Source organism: Leptodactylus fuscus, chromosome 5 (genome assembly GCF_031893055.1).
Source record: "Leptodactylus fuscus isolate aLepFus1 chromosome 5, aLepFus1.hap2, whole genome shotgun sequence".
NCBI lineage: Eukaryota > Metazoa > Chordata > Amphibia > Anura > Leptodactylidae > Leptodactylus > Leptodactylus fuscus.
In genome coordinates, this window is record NC_134269.1 from 119,155,444 (window position 1) to 119,173,295 (window position 17,852).

The window sequence follows — 17,852 nt, forward strand, 5'->3', positions numbered from 1 at the left end:
CGAACCACTCTGCTCGTCAATCCACTCTTTCTCTGCTTCGTGTTCTGAGCTAATGTGTGTCATGCGTGCCTGGGTCAGTGAAGAGTAAAGAACTGATATTTACCACAGCTTGCAGGAGCATAGATAGATGAGCAAATTATTGGCTGCTATCTATTGCAATAATCCAATAGCTAGGGGCATAACATATCACTGTGTGCAAGCTAATAAAAAATTGGGTCAAATATTGGGGGGGCAAAAAAGGGGGACATATACTGTGTGGAGGCCAAAAAAATGGGGCCATATTATGTGTTGGGGACTAGCAAAGGGAGGCACTATACCATGTAGGTCAGTAAGGGGGCATTATAAAGTGTGGGGGCCAGTAAAGGGGAATTTTGGATCTGTATAGTTTACCTCAAGCAGCAGACAGGCTATGTTCACTCCTGATCATGGGAAAACAGTTTAGCCTTTTTTTCTATCCATTTGTTCTGTCTTCAGTTGGAAGATCCCCAGTACTCTATAACTGAGGAGTTCAAAGGACCTTTCGGCCAAAGACAGATAAAACATCTATAAGGTTCACAGCTGTTGCTCTTGCAACTGGGCTCCAGGTGTCACTTCTTCTTCTTCTGCTGGGTGTTGCTTCCTTCACAAGGGAGCCTGAACAGACGCCTGTGCAATAGAACACCAGCAGAAGCATCTGTAAAATCTGTATTTTATTGCACATGTGTGGCTGCTGCTAGTGTTCTATTGTGAAAGGCACCAGTGCCAATTCCCAGCTCAGTCATCTCCAGGATGAGGTAAGTATGATGGGGTGGGGGACTGAGTTAGTTAGCTATACAGGTAGGTAGGGCTAGTACTCCACGGGCTAGCTAGGGAAATGGGAGGGGGTTGTGAGTGAGGAAGTGAGAAGGGAATATGAGTAAACTTCAATGCGTCATAGTAGTTGTAGGCTGAAACAGCAGAAAGCTACCCATGTAATGCAGAAGACACAAGGAGCTCTAAGAGAAAGCCAGAAATCACTGATAACACTGCTAAAGGTATTTGAGTGCACGTATTATCCCACTGATAGCACTAAGGGGGCGTTCACACTACCGTTGGTGTCCGTTATGAAGGTGTCCGTTTAAAAGAAAAAAAACATAACGGACATTAACTGATGCTAACTGATGTTAATGAGTCCGTTTTTTTAACTGATCCATTAGTGCCACTAATTTTAGCACCAATATCTCTCAACTGTCAGAAAGCTGTGATGAACATTCCCCTTCCCCACCCTCCAACAGTGCAAGTCAATGGAAGAGTACTGTAAGGGGGGAAGGGGGGGAATTCACCACAGCCCAGAGATGACGCTGAGCTGTAACACCTCAATTTCTGACACGGGAGAGATATCAGTTTCCAAAATTAGTGGCACCAATATCTTTAGCAGCGTTGCATATCAGATATGCCGACGGTGCACTGGATTCAGAGCACAGTTGGCTTTCTAGAGGTGTATAATACTGCACATCTACACATGTGGACAAAATTGTTGGTATGTCTCATTTAATGAAGGAAAAGCCCATAATGGTCACAGAAATAGCTTGAATCTGACAAAAGTAATAATGAATAAAAATTCTATGAAAATGAACAAATGAAAGTCAGACATTGCTTTTCAACCATGCTTCAACAGTATTTTAAAAAAAATAAAACTCATGAAACAGGCCTGGAAAGAAATGATTCCTGTAACTGTCAATGAGACTTCTGCACCTCTGAACAGGTATTTTGGCCCACTCCTCATGAGCAAACTGCTCCAGTTGTCTCAGGTTTGAAGGGTGCTTTTTCCAAATGGCATGTTTCTTTTTTTTTTTTTAAATGTAGATTGTGAGCCCCACATAGAGCTCACAATGCACATTTGCCCCTATCAGTATGTCTTTGGAATATGGGATGGAAATCCATGCAAACACGGGGAGAACATACAAACTCCTTGCAGATGGTTTTATGCCCTTGGCGGGATTTGAACACCAGGACTCCAGTGCTGCAAGGCTGCAGTGCTAACCACTGAGCCACCGTGTGGCCCCCAAATGGCATGTTTCAGCTCCTTCCAAAGATGCTCAATAGGATTTAGATTAGGGTTCATAGAAGGCCACTTCATAATAGTCCAATGTTTTCCTTTTAGCCATTCTTGGATGTTTTTAGCTGTGTGTTTTGTGTCATTATCCTGTTGCAAGACCCATGACCTGCGACTGAGACCAAGCTTTCTGACACTGGGCAGCACATTTCTGTCTAGAATCCCTTAATAGTCTTGAAATTTCATTGTACCCTGCACAGATTCAAAGAAACCCTGTGCCAGATGCAGCCTAGTAGCCCCATAACATAACAGAGCCTCCTCCATGTTTCACAGTACAGAACATAGAGTGGATGTTAGATTTTTGTCTCATCTGTCCATAGCACATATAGTGCTACATATGGTTTGGCAAATTCCAGTCTGGCTTTTTTATGATTTGTTTTCAACAATGGTGTTCTACTTGGTTGTCTCCCATGAAGTAAACTTTGGCTCAAACAATGACGGATGGTGCAAGCTGACACTGATGTTCCTTGAGCTTGAAGTTCAACTTTAATCTCTTTAGAAGTTTTTCTGGGCTCCTTTGTCACCATTTGTATTGTCCATCTCTTTGATTTGACATCAATTTTCCCCTTACAGCCACATCCAACCTCAGTTACAGTCCCATGAATCTTAAATTTCTAAATAATATGTGCAACTGTAGTCACAGGAACATCAAGCTGCTTGGAGATGATCTTATAATCTTTACCTTTAACATGCTTATCTATAATTTTCTTACTAAGCTCCTGAGATAACTCTTTCCTTTGCTTCCTCTGGTCCATGTTGAGTGTGGTACACACCAGGTCACCAAACAGCATAGTTAGTATCTGTAGCCCTATATACAGGCCCACTGTCTGATTGCAAGATTGTAGACACTTGTGATGCTAATTAGTGGACACACCGAGATTTAACATGTCGCTTTGGTCACATTATTTCGAGGGGGTACCATCATTTCTGTCCAGGCCTGTTTCATGAGTTTATTTATTTATTTTTTATTCTGTTGAAGCATGGTTGAAAAGCAATGTCTGACTTTCATTTGTTCATTTTCATAGAATTTTTATTTATTATTACTTTTGTCAGATTCAAGTTATTTCTGTGACCATTGTGCCAACAATTTTGTCCATGTGTGTACGAGGACACGAAAGATCCTCTTTAAAATTACTAAGCATTAACATTTTTAAGGAAATTAAACAAAAGATGAATTCACCTAAGACAGTTTTATTTCATTATAAACATCCATTATATAGGAAGTTTCAAAGTTTAATTTCTTTACTAATTTGTTTTTGATCTTTTTGCGTGTTTTATTTGTCATTAGTAAAACACACTGCTGATCCCTTTTTTAATGCTTTAGAAGAAAACCGAAGGACGTTTACCAGTCAGGAGCACCTACCTCACATTAACAGATGTGCAATATTTTACTATTTAGTTAATTTTATATTTAGAAAGAAATCTGTTAGGCAGAGCGAAGAGCCCTTATATTAGCACAGCAAAGAGCCATTTCACAGTAAAAAAAAACAAAAACAAAAAAAAAAACCTGCTGTCTATGCATTACACAGGCACTACAGGGACACATTTACTGTACACACTGAGCACCTTCCCAGTAATAACAGGCAATTGTTCAGCGATCACTGTTATGCAATGTATAATTTAAGATATTATAAAAGATGTAGTTTTCTGTAGTTGGTGTAAGCTTCCAGTCAAAGTAATTCCAAACATGCGTTGGGGACTTGCATTCACTCACATTTTGATATGTATGCTTTATAGTTTGATGCTTGATGCTTTATAGTTTGGCATAACCTTAACATGTATTGATGTAACTTCTATTTACTAGTAGGAATTTTGATGCACTTATCTTGAAGACCTACTGTATACATTTTGCTCAAGCATTTTAAGTGAGTTTAAGGGTCAGTTCACACGTGAAAACCGCCTAGCTTATTTGTGCGAGGTAAAAAACCTCGGGGAGTTTTTTTGACGCTGTTTTTTGCATTCCACACGGTTTTTGACGCGGTTTTCGCTAGCGGTTTTTGCTAGGGTTTTTTTTCCTATATGTGCTATAGAAACTGCAGGCGAAAACTGCGCGGTTTTTTGCAAAAAACCGCGCGGTTTTGTGTGCAAAAAACCGCGCATTTTTTTACCGCTCGGTTTTCGCCTCCCATTCACTTCTATGCAATTCTTCAGGCGTTTTCCGCCTGAAGAAAGGTCATGTCGCTTCTTCAGGTGGAAAACGCTAGGAGGAAAAAAAAAGCTAGTGGTCTACATAGACCACCATGTTAAAGGAGCGGTTTTTGAAGCGAATTCCGCTGTCAAAAACCTCCCCTTTGCCCACGTGTGAACTAGCCCTAAAGAGTTTTTCAGTTTCAGCAAATAAATATTACTGTGTAACTTTTTAAATTATAAAATTTCCCAATATACACTGCTCAAAAAAATAAAGAGAACACTCAAATAACACATCCTAGATCTGAATGAATCAAAAAATATTCTCATTGAATACTTTGTTCTGTGCAAACTTAGGCTGCCTTCACACGGAGTAACGCTGCCTGCCATTCACAGCCGTACACGCGAGCGCTGCGGAAGGCTCCCGAACATTTCCCATTCACTTCAATGGGAGTGCTCGTAAAGCTGGCGTTACGAGCGCTCCCATTGAAGTGAATGGGAAGTGTTCAGGAGCCTTCCGCAGCACTCGCGTGTACGGCTGTGAATGGCAGCCAGCGTTACTCCATGTGAAAGCAGCCTTAAATGTGATGACAACAAAATCACATAAAAATCATCAATGGAAATCAAATTTATTAACCAATGGAGGCCTGGATTTGGAGTCACCCTCAAAATTAAAGTGGAAAAACACACTACAGGCTGATCCAACTTTGATGTAATGTCCTTAAAAATTGTCAAAATGAGGCTCAGTAGTGTGTGGCCTCCACGTGTCTGTATGACCTCCCTACAATGCCTGGGAATGCTCATGATGAGGTTGCGGATGGTCTTCTGAGGGATCTCCTCCCAGACCTGAACTAAAGCATCTGTAGGTGGATGTAGTGAGACATGCTGTCCCAGATGTGCTCAATCAGATTCAGGTCTGGGGAACAGGAGGTCCAGTCCATAGCTTCAATGCCTTCATTTTGCAAAAGAAAAAATATCCTTGTACCATGTTAGCCAGTGGATATGAAATTAAATAAATTTTTTGAGAGAAGTCCTCAGTAGTTGATACCTTTTTTAATGGTTAACTTAAGTTTTTTGATGACATATCGAGGTCTCTTCATCAGGATGGTATAACACAATTTCTGAAGGTAGGCATATACACTCACCGGCCACTTTATTAGGTACACCTGTCCAACTGCTCGTTAACACTTAATTTCTAATCAGCCAATCACATGGCGGCAACTCAGTGCATTTAGGCATGTAGACATGGTCAAGACAATCTCCTGCAGTTCAAACCGAGCATCAGTATGGGGAAGAAAGGTGATTTGAGTGCCTTTGAACGTGGCATGGTTGTTGGTGCCAGAAGGGCTGGTCTGAGTATTTCAGAAACTGCTAATCTACTGTGATTTTCACGCACAACCATCTCTAGGGTTTACAGAGAATGGTCCGAAAAAGAAAAAACATCCAGTGAGCGGCAGTTCTATGGGCGGAAATGCGATGTTGATGCCAGAGGTCAGAGGAGAATGGCCAGACTGGTTCGAGCTGATAGAAAGGCAACAGTGACTCAAATAGCCACCCGTTACAACCAAGGTAGCCAGAAGAGCATCTCTGAACGCACAGTACGTCGAACTTTGAGGCAGATGGGCTACAGCAGCAGAAGACCACACCGGGTGCCACTCCTTTCAGCTAAGAACAGGAAACTGAGGCTACAATTTGCACAAGCTCATCGAAATTGGACAATTGAAGATTGGAAAAACGTTGCCTGGTCTGATGAGTCTCGATTTCTGCTGCGACATTCGGATGGTAGGGTCAGAATTTGGCGTCAACAACATGAAAGCATGGATCCATCCTGCCTTGTATCAACGGTTCAGGCTGGTGGTGGTGGTGTCATGGTGTGGGGAATATTTTCTTGGCACTCTTTGGGCCCCTTGATACCAATTGAGCATCGTTGCAACGCCAAAGCCTACCTGAGTATTGTTGCTGACCATGTCCATCCCTTTATGACCACAATGTACCCAACATCTGATGGCTACTTTCAGCAGGATAATGCGCCATGTCATAAAGCTGGAATAATCTCAGACTGGTTTCTTGAACATGACAATGAGTTCACTGTACTCCAATGGCCTCCACAGTCACCAGATCTCAATCCAATAGAGCATCTTTGGGATGTGGTGGAACGGGAGATTCGCATCATGGATGTGCAGCCGACAAATCTGCGGCAACTGTGTGATGCCATCATGTCAATATGGACCAAAATCTCTGAGGAATGCTTCCAGCACCTTGTTGAATCTATGCCACGAAGAATTGAGGCAGTTCTGAAGGCAAAAGGGGATCCAACCCGTTACTAGCATTGTGTACCTAATAAAGTGGCCGGTGAGTGTATATACACAGAGGAATGGGATGTTAGATGCAAAATAGATGGAGAACAGAACATAATTAAACTCATGGTGACCCTCAACACTCTCCAAAGGGGGTTAAATCAGGCCCAGGGTTTTATGGCCTTTTACAACCACTAGACAACACGTCACTGATAAAAGAAGCTACAAACCCAGAGAACTTTTCCTGTGAACTGATATATATGTTTTTTTTTTAGTGTTTATTTACATTATGTTCTGTTCTCCATCTATTTTGCATCTAACACCCCACTCCTCTGTGTATATACATGCCTAACTTCAGAAATTGTGTTATACCATCCTGATGAAGAGACCTCTATAGTCTCGAAAGCTCGATATGTCATCAAAAAACTTTTTAAGTTAGCCATTAAAAAAGGTATCAACTACTGAGGACTTCTCTCAAAAAATTTCTTTCATTTCATTTTGCAGGCACTCCAGCCACATGAAGTTCGTCATTGTTCTGCAATAGGAGGAACCCAGGACCAACCGCACCAGCATATGGTCTCACAAGGGGTCTGAGGATCTCATCTCGGTACCTAATAGCAGTCAGGTTACCTCTGGAGAGCACATGGAGGGCTGTGCGGCCCTCCAAAGAAATGTCACCCCACACCATTAGTGACCCACTGCCAAACCGGTCATGATGAAAGATGTTGCAAGCAGCAGATTGCTCTCCACGGCATCTCTAGACTCTCTCACATCTGTCACATGTGTTCAGTGTGAACCTGCTTTTATCTGTGAAGAGCACAGGGTGCCAGTGGCTAAGTTGCCAATCCTGGTGTTCTGTGGAAAATGGCAAGTGTCCTGCACAGTGTTGGGCTGTGAGCACAACCCCCATCTGTGGACGTCGGGCCCTCATACCATGTTCATGGAGTCAGTTTCTAACCGTTTGTGCAGACACATGCACCTTTGTGGCCTGCTGGAGGTCATTTTACAGGGCACTGTCAGTGCTCCTTCTGTTCCTCCTTGCACAAAGGTGGAGGTAGCGGTCCTGCTGATGGGTTGTTGCCATCATACGGCCCCCTCCACATCTCCTGGTGTTATGGCCTGTCTCCTGGTAGCGCCTCCTGTGTGTCACGTTTTACCACAGACTGTCCAGGAGTTGGCAGATGTTTTAGCTCAGGTCTGGGAGGAGATCCCTCAGGAGATCATCCACAACCTCATCAGGAGCATGCCCAAGAACAAAGGGGACCAATGGTCCTAATCGGGGGAACCCGCTCACTGGTATAACAAGGAGATGACAAAGCGAATATCCAAGATAGAAACCGTTTATTGAAGTAAATCAGCACATCTCCTTGTTATACCAGTGAACACGGTTCCCCCGATTAGGACCATCGGTCCCCTTTGTTCTTGTCCAGTTTTTCTCTGGGTATCTGGTGTTGGGATCGAACTGCTGCCACTCTCACCATCAACACGTCTATTAAAGGGTTGTGGGTTCACAACCCCACAAAGTAAGAGATCACCTGGCCATTTTCAAATACTATATCACTGTGGACTTAATTTGTGCTCCTTTAAATACTACACTTAGTGCGCTTGGTGTCCCCTCTCTTCTCTTTTTTGCAGGAGCATGTCCAGGCGTTGTAGGGAGGTCATACAGGCATGTGGAGGCCACACACACTACTGAGCCTCATTTTGACATGTTTAAGGACATTACATCAAAGTTGGATCAGCCTGTAGTGTTTTTCCACTTTAATTTTAGGGGTGACTCCAAATCCAAACCTCCATTGGTTAATAAATTTGATTTCCATTGATGATTATTTTGTGATTTTGTTGTCATCACATTCAACTTTGTAAAGAGCAAAGTATTCAATGAGAATATTTCATTCATTCAGATCTAGGATGTGTTATTTGAGTGTTCTTTTTATTTTTTTGAGCAGTGTACTTTCTGTATTATTCTGTATTTGTCATTGTTTTTACTACATCCCTGCTTGCTGTCTTGTTTATTTCCAGTGCATAAAAATTAGTCCATGGACATGTGATAGACAGTTCATGGTCATATGTTATACAATCCATGATCATATGATGAACACACAGGTGACACACTTGTGACAAGCTGTACACTTGTGTGTCCATCACATGGCCATGGACCATAAATCCCATGACCTTGGACTGTTTATACATAGAGATGAGCGAACAGTGTTCTATCGAACACATGTTCGATCGGATATCAGGGTGTTCGCCATGTTCGAATCGAATCGAACACCACGTGGTAAAGTGCGCCAAAATTCGATTCCCCTCCCACCTTCCCTGGCGCCTTTTTTGCACCAATAACAGCGCAGGGGAGGTGGGACAGGAACTACGACACTGGGGGCATTGAAAAAAATTGGAAAAAGTCATTGGCTGCCGAAATCAGGTGACCTCCATTTTAGACGAATAGTGGATTTCAAATCCGGGTCATATGAGAATGTGAACTTTGTGACTATGAGACAGGGATAGCTGTACAGGCAGGGATAGCTAGGGATAACCTTTATTTAGGGGGGAATGTTATTAAAAATAACTTTTTGGGGCTCTATCGGGTGTGTAATTGTGATTTTTGTGAGATAAACTTTTTCCCATAGGGATGCATTGGCCAGCGCTGATTGGCCGAATTCCGTACTCTGGCCAATCAGCGCTGGCCAATGCATTCTATTAGCTTGATGAAGCAGAGTGTGCACAAGGGTTCAAGCGCACCCTCGGCTCTGATGTAGCAGAGCCGAGGCTGCACAAGGGTTCAAGCGCACCCTCGGCTCTGATGTAGGAGAGCCGAGGGTGCACTTGAACCCTTGTGCACCCTCAGCTCTGCTACATCAGAGCCGAGGGTGCGCTTGAACCCTTGTGCACACTCTGCTTCATCAAGCTAATAGAATGCATTGGCCAGCGCTGATTGGCCAATGTATTCTATTAGCCTGATGAAGTAGAGCTGAATGTGTGTGCTAAGCACACACATTCAGCTCTACTTCATCGGGCTAATAGAATGCATTGGCCAGCGCTGATTGGCCAGAGTACGGAACTCGACCAATCAGCGCTGGCTCTGCTGGAGGAGGCGGAGTCTAAGATCGCTCCACACCAGTCTCCATTCAGGTCCGACCTTAGACTCCGCCTCCTCCGGCAGAGCCAGCGCTGATTGGCCGAAGGCTGGCCAATGCATTCCTATGCGAATGCAGACTTAGCAGTGCTGAGTCAGTTTTGCTCAACGACACATCTGATGCACACTCGGCACTGCTACATCAGATGTAGCAATCTGATGTAGCAGAGCCGAGGGTGCACTAGAACCCCTGTGCAAACTCAGTTCACACTAATAGAATGCATTGGCCAGCGCTGATTGGCCAATGCATTCTATTAGCCCGATGAAGTAGAGCTGAATGTGTGTGCTAAGCACACACATTCAGCACTGCTTCATCAAGCCAATACAATGCATTAGCCAGTGCTGATTGGCCAGAGTACGGAATTCGGCCAATCAGCGCTGGCTCTGCTGGAGGAGGCGGAGTCTAAGGTCGGACCTGAATGGAGACTGGTGTGGAGCGATCTTAGACTCCGCCTCCTCCAGCAGAGCCAGCGCTGATTGGTCGAGTTCCGTACTCTGGCCAATCAGCGCTGGCCAATGCATTCTATTAGCCCGATGAAGTAGAGCTGAATGTGTGTGCTTAGCACACACATTCAGCTCTACTTCATCAGGCTAATAGAATACATTGGCCAATCAGCGCTGGCCAATGCATTCTATTAGCTTGATGAAGCAGAGTGTGCACAAGGGTTCAAGCGCACCCTCGGCTCTGATGTAGCAGAGCCGAGGCTGCACAAGGGTTCAAGTGCACCCTCGGCTCTCCTACATCAGAGCCGAGGGTGCGCTTGAACCCTTGTGCAGCCTCGGCTCTGCTACATCAGAGCCGAGGGTGCGCTTGAACCCTTGTGCACACTCTGCTTCATCAAGCTAATAGAATGCATTGGCCAGCACTGATTGGCCAGAGTACGGAATTCGGCCAATCAGCGCTGGCCAATGCATTCTATTAGCCCGATGAAGTAGAGCTGAATGTGTGTGCTAAGCACACACATTCAGCACTGCTTCATCACGCCAATACAATGCATTAGCCAGTGCTGATTGGCCAGAGTACGGAATTCGGCCAATCAGCGCTGGCTCTGCTGGAGGAGGCGGAGTCTAAGATCGCTCCACACCAGTCTCCATTCAGGTCCGACCTTAGACTCCGCCTCCTCCAGCAGAGCCAGCGCTGATTGGCCGAATTCCGTACTCTGGCCAATCAGCACTGGCTAATGCATTGTATTGGCTTGATGAAGCAGTGCTGAATGTGTGTGCTTAGCACACACATTCAGCTCTACTTCATCGGGCTAATAGAATGCATTGGCCAATCAGCGCTGGCCAATGCATTCTATTAGTGTGAACTGAGTTTGCACAGGGGTTCTAGTGCACCCTCGGCTCTGCTACATCAGATTGCTACATCTGATGTAGCAGTGCCGAGTGTGCATCAGATGTGTAGTTGAGCAAAACTGACTCAGCACTGCTAAGTCTGCATTCGCATAGGAATGCATTGGCCAGCCTTCGGCCAATCAGCGCTGGCTCTGCCGGAGGAGGCGGAGTCTAAGGTCGGACCTGAATGGAGACTGGTGTGGAGCGATCTTAGACTCCGCCTCCTCCAGCAGAGCCAGCGCTGATTGGCCGAATTCCGTACTCTGGCCAATCAGCACTGGCTAATGCATTGTATTGGCTTGATGAAGCAGTGCTGAATGTGTGTGCTTAGCACACACATTCAGCTCTACTTCATCGGGCTAATAGAATGCATTGGCCAGCGCTGATTGGCCGAATTCCGTACTCTGGCCAATCAGCACTGGCTAATGCATTGTATTGGCTTGATGAAGCAGTGCTGAATGTGTGTGCTTAGCACACACATTCAGCTCTACTTCATCGGGCTAATAGAATGCATTGGCCAATCAGCGCTGGCCAATGCATTCTATTAGCGTGAACTGAGTTTGCACAGGGGTTCTAGTGCACCCTCGGCTCTGCTACATCAGATTGCTACATCTGATGTAGCAGTGCCGAGTGTGCATCAGATGTGTAGTTGAGCAAAACTGACTCAGCACTGCTAAGTCTGCATTCGCATAGGAATGCATTGGCCAGCCTTCGGCCAATCAGCGCTGGCTCTGCCGGAGGAGGCGGAGTCTAAGGTCGGACCTGAATGGAGACTGGTGGGGAGCGATCTTAGACTCCGCCTCCTCCAGCAGAGCCAGCGCTGATTGGCCGAATTCCGTACTCTGGCCAATCAGCACTGGCTAATGCATTGTATTGGCTTGATGAAGCAGTGCTGAATGTGTGTGCTTAGCACACACATTCAGCTCTACTTCATCGGGCTAATAGAATGCATTGGCCAATCAGCGCTGGCCAATGCATTCTATTAGCGTGAACTGAGTTTGCACAGGGGTTCTAGTGCACCCTCGGCTCTGCTACATCAGATTGCTACATCTGATGTAGCAGTGCCGAGTGTGCATCAGATGTGTAGTTGAGCAAAACTGACTCAGCACTGCTAAGTCTGCATTCGCATAGGAATGCATTGGCCAGCCTTCGGCCAATCAGCGCTGGCTCTGCCGGAGGAGGCGGAGTCTAAGGTCGGACCTGAATGGAGACTGGTGTGGAGCTATCTTAGACTCCGCCTCCTCCAGCAGAGCCAGCGCTGATTGGTCGAGTTCCGTACTCTGGCCAATCAGCACTGGCCAATGCATTTCTATGGGGAAAAGTTAGCTTGCGAAAATCGCAAACTGACAGGGATTTCCATGAAATAAAGTGACTTTTATGCCCCCAGACATGCTTCCCCTGCTGTCCCAGTGTCATTCCAGGGTGTTGGTATCATTTCCTGGGGTGTCATAGTGGACTTGGTGACCCTCCAGACACGAATTTGGGTTTCCCCCTTAACGAGTTTATGTTCCCCATAGACTATAATGGGGTTCGAAACCCATTCGAACACTCGAACAGTGAGCGGCTGTTCGAATCGAATTTCGAACCTCGAACATTTTAGTGTTCGCTCATCTCTATTTATACACTGAAAGTAAATAATGACAGCAAGCAGAGATCCAGAAAACCATGAGGAATTGACGCAGAAAGTATATTGGAAATTGTATAACTTTTAAAATATAAACACTACTGTACAGTTGCTGAAACTAGACAACCCCTTTGAATTAGTTGTACTGTTGCATTTTTGTAATCTAGAATGGAGAAGGAAATTCTGTTGTCATTTATAATTTTCTATGTATGCTATATTAAGTTTTAATGACGATATATTTTATACAAATTTGGATTCTGTTGTCTGTTTTCGTTAAAAGTAACTAATCATTTTATCTGTTTGCTCTCTCTTTAGTCTAACATTTTCTTTTCTGATGTAGAAACAAATGTACCCTGGGAATATGTGAAATACAGTTACATCTGTATAAAAAATTAAAATCTTCATTTATACTTACTTGTGCAAGAGTGTACTGGCACAGTCCACCAAAAGTAAACCAACGATCGTCAAATGTTTTGTAATGAGAACCACCAAAAGCACTGCAAGTTGTTTGGCATTCATTTGAAGAACACTCCCATGTTCCCTTATTGCATACACTATATAATATAAAATATAAAGTGAGTTCACCCAGTTATAGCAGCAATATTAGGTTTTTTTTTATTATTATTTAGACACTTTATTTCAGTATAACAGCATTAAGTTTTCTACAAGTACAAAATGCAACCAACAGCCAAACCTCTCCAAAGAGAACTTGTCACCTCTCCTGAGAGTCCTGACATGTCTATATTAGTGAAAAATTGTATTCCACGTGATCTATCAATTATGAAGAATCTTTTCCTTGGACTCTGTATTGAATTTGTGTTGCTCCTGTGTATTTCTGCAAGATTTATATTGTGCATTATGTACACATGTACATAAATGTATGAGTAAATTGCCAGCTGGGTCTCACCAGTTGAGGAAGTTCCAACACACTCTCAGATTGTCCGATCAGGGCTGATAACGTCAATCTGTACAGCAGCACACCCTATTGAATCTTTAGTTAAAATAATAGCTATATGATTTCTAAACATAATACTTAAGTGTATTTATTTTTCTAAGTAAAGGATGATTTATATAGTTAATGCATAACTACACTTTCAGACAACTGTTGATTTTCTGGCAGTATTTGACATTAATAATTTTTTTAATAAACTTTATTTACAAATTTAGGATACTTTCTGTGAAATCCTGCATTTTTTTTCACTCTTTCCCATGCTTCTGTTCTGAGAGCTTTTCCTGCCTTTCAGTAAATGTTACTGTGTATAGGATTATGGACTGTGTAATAAGTAAAGAATGAGGGGAGGAGGGTCACTTTGAACAGTTATATATTGGACATTTTAAAATGGACAAACTGCTTTTTGTGTCATGAGAAAGATGAGGTTCTCTTCTTCTATGTGCCACTAAGGCTTCAGTACTCTATAAATTATTTCCATAGATATCACTGGTTGAAAACACAGTCGAGATTGGGATTTTTATATATATATATATATATATATATATTTTTTTTTTTTAATGTAGATTGTGAGCCCCACATAAAGCTCACAATGTACATTTTTTTTCCCTATCAGTATGTCTTTTTGGAATCTGGGATGGAAATGCATGCAAACACGAGGAGAACATACAAACTCCTTGCAGATTGTTTTTTGCCCTTGGTGGGATTTGAACAACGGGCTTCCAGCGCTGCAAGGCTGCAGTGCTAACCACTGAGCCACCATGTGGCCCCCAGATTTTTATAAATATTATACAGCCGTATATCATCCAATCCCAACTATGTTTTCCACCAGTGATATCTCTGAAAATAATTTAGATCGCACAGCAGCCTGTGAATTTCATCTTTTACAGTGTTGGCCAAAAGTATTGGCACCCCTGCAATTCTGTCAGATAATACTCATTTTCTTCCAGAAAATGATTGCAAGCACAAACTCTTTAGTATTAATATCTTCATTTATTTTGCTTGCAATGAAAAAACACAAAAAAGAGAATGAAAAAAAAAGTCAAATCATTGATCATTTTACACAAAACTCCAAAAATGGGCCAGACAAAAGTATCGGCACCCTTAGCCTAATACTTGGTAGCACAACCTTTAGACAAAATAACTGCGAACAACCACTTCCGGTAACCATCAATGAGTTTCTTACAATGCTCTGCTGGAATTTTAGACCATTCTTCTTTGGCAAAGTGCTCCAGGTCCCTGAGATTTGAAGGGGGGCTTCTCCAAACTGCCATTTTGAGATCTCTCCACAGGTGTTCTATGGTATTCAGGTCTGGACTCATTGCTGGCCACTTTAGAAGTCTCCAGTGCTTTCTCTCAAACCATTTTCTAGTGCTTTTTGAAGTGTGTTTTGGGTCATTGTCCTGCTGGAAGACCCATGACCTCTGAGGGAGACCCAGCTTTCTCACACTGGGCCCTACATTATGCTGCAAAATTTGTTGGTAGTCTTCAGACTTCATAATGCCATGCACACGGTCAAGCAGTGCAGTGCCAGAGGCAGCAAAGTAACCCCAAAACATCAGGGAACCTCCGCCATGTTTGACTGTAGGGACCGTGTTCTTTTCTTTGAAGGCCTCTTTTTTTTTTCCTGTAAACTCTATGTTGATGCCTTTTCCCAAAAAGCTCTACTTTTGTCTCATCTGACCAGAGAACATTCTTCCAAAACGTTTTTGGCTTTCTCAGGTAAGTTTTGGCAAACTCCAGCCTGGCTTTTTTATATATATATATCTCTGGGTAAGAAGTGGGGTCTTCCTAGGTATCATACAGTCCCTTTTCATTCAGACGCCGACGGATAGTACGGGTTGACACTGTTGTACCCTTGGACTGCAGGGCAGCTTGAACTTGTTTGGATGTTAGTCGAGGTTCTTTATCCACCATCCACACAATCTTGCGTTGAAATCTCTCGTCAATTTTTCTTTTCCATTCACATCTAGGGAGGTTAGCCACAGTGCCATGGGCTTTAAACTTCTTGATGACACTGCACACGGTAGACACAGGAACATTCAGGTCTTTGGAGATGGACTTGTAGCCTTGAGATTGCTCATGCTTCCTCACAATTTTGTTTCTTAAGTCCTCAGACAGTTCTTTGGTCTTCTTTCTTTTCTCAATGCTCAATGTGGTACACGCAAGGACACAGGTCAGAGGTTGAGTCAACTTGAATCCATTTCAACTGGCTGCAAGTGTGATTTAGTTATTGCCACCACCTGTTAGGTGCCTCAGGTAAGTAACAGGTGCTGTTAATTACACAAATTAGAGAAGCATCACATGATTTTTCAAACCGTGCCAATACTTTTGTCCACCCCCTTTTTTATGTTTTCTGTGGAATGATATCCAATTTGGCTTTTTGACAATTCTTTTTGTGGTTTTCCATTGAAGAAAAATTAAATGATGATAAATTATCATCATTTAATTTGTCTTCAATGGAAAACCACAAAAAGAATTGTCAAAAAGCCAAACTGGATATAATTCCACAGCAAACATAAAAAAGGGGGTGGACAAAAGTATTGGCACGGTTTGAAAAATCATTGATAATAATACCAAAGAATTTGTGATTGCAATCATTTTCTGGAAGAAAATGAGTATTATCTGACAAAATTGCAGGGGTGCCAATACTTTTGGCCAACACTGTATACGACACAGAAATCAAGTTTTTAAGTTTTATAATGTTTTAACTGTTTGAAGTGACCCCACTACTCTTATTTTCTCCACTACATAGTCTGCACTCTGCAAGCAGGATTTTTATCTCTGTACTTTTCTGGCAGAAATCAGCAAACTTCATTATAGACTATGGGCTCCTTGGGTAAATGCTTTTTAAGTTGATTGGGTTTCTATTTTTGTTTCCTCAACTGGACTGAAAGAACAGAAACCCAAGCGCAGATTTTAGTGTCATTCATTTCTGTCTTGAGGACTCTGTTAGGAGCCTCATTTGCAGATTCCATCAATGGACTCAAGGGTACCTATATTCATGGATACCCTCATGCATACAGGGTAGGGAGGGATCCATGAAATTGGATAATAATAGAACATGACCTGTATTTTGAAAGTTCATTACAACAGACTAGCCCCCATTCATATGAAAGAATTTGAATTAAGCCATGTCACACATGTAAAAGAGAATCTGTCAGCAGGAAAATTGGTATCAAGCTAATGACAGTACCTTGTAGGACTACTTCTACACTTTCAAAAGACACCTTTCTTACTTTGCAATATAGCTCTATTTTCAAAATCATTGTTTCATTCTTATCCAAATTAGCTGAAAAAGACTTTAGGGGACATTTATTTTCTTGCAAGGGCTATGCTCTCTGCTCCAGATAACCACCCCTAACTGCAGACAAAGTGTGATAAAGTGGGAGATGTCGCTAAAGCTAAGGGGGAAAGTTATGGGTGGCAGTTAAGGGCAACTATTTAGAGCAAAGCAGTTAACTCCATCAGGAATAGAAACACTCCTAAAGCCCTTTTCCGCTAAATTGCATAAAGATGTGAACTGATGCTCATGAAAATGGTGCTGCAATACAGAATAAACAGGCACCTTTGGAAAGTATAGAAGTCATCCCACAAAGTACTCTCATAAGTTTGATACTGATTTTCCTGCTGACAGGAAAAAACGGCCATCATGTGGTTGATTATGACATTCATGTGAATAAAGTGTGAACCAAAGCATATTGATTCACATGTTCTACAGTATTTAACACCTCAAAAAAATAGCTTTTTTAAAACTGATATCAAACTTAACCATCTAAAAAAATATTGTAAAAACTTACCATAGATTACAGGACATCCTCACAGAACTTCCGTTTTTATATTCATCTCCAGCATAAAGACATGGACAATCTGTCACTGGTATGCAATTCCGTTTTGAATCTCTCACCATGCCAATGGGGCAGTAGCACCCAGGTTCACAGTCATCAGAACTCTGTAAATAGAGTATTATCTAATATTATAACTATTAATATAGCCCAAATGACCTCACCTACTTACAGCCTTTATAGAAGCCTTCTCTCCATGTATAATCAAGCACATCTATTCAATTATTTCATTTTTATTTTGTTAATTCCATTTTAAAGTAAAGTTTCTTCATGGAGGAACATGTGTATAAAGATCTGTACAGGTATCCTGTCCCCTCCCCAACTTCTGCACAAAATTTTACAACAGGGCAATGATATGGGACTACATATCTGGATAGAGAGAAAATAAAGGAGAAAAGCTCATTATTTTACTGTGAGAGAGGTGCTGAAACTATTCCTGTGATGGGATCACAGTCCTGGTCACGG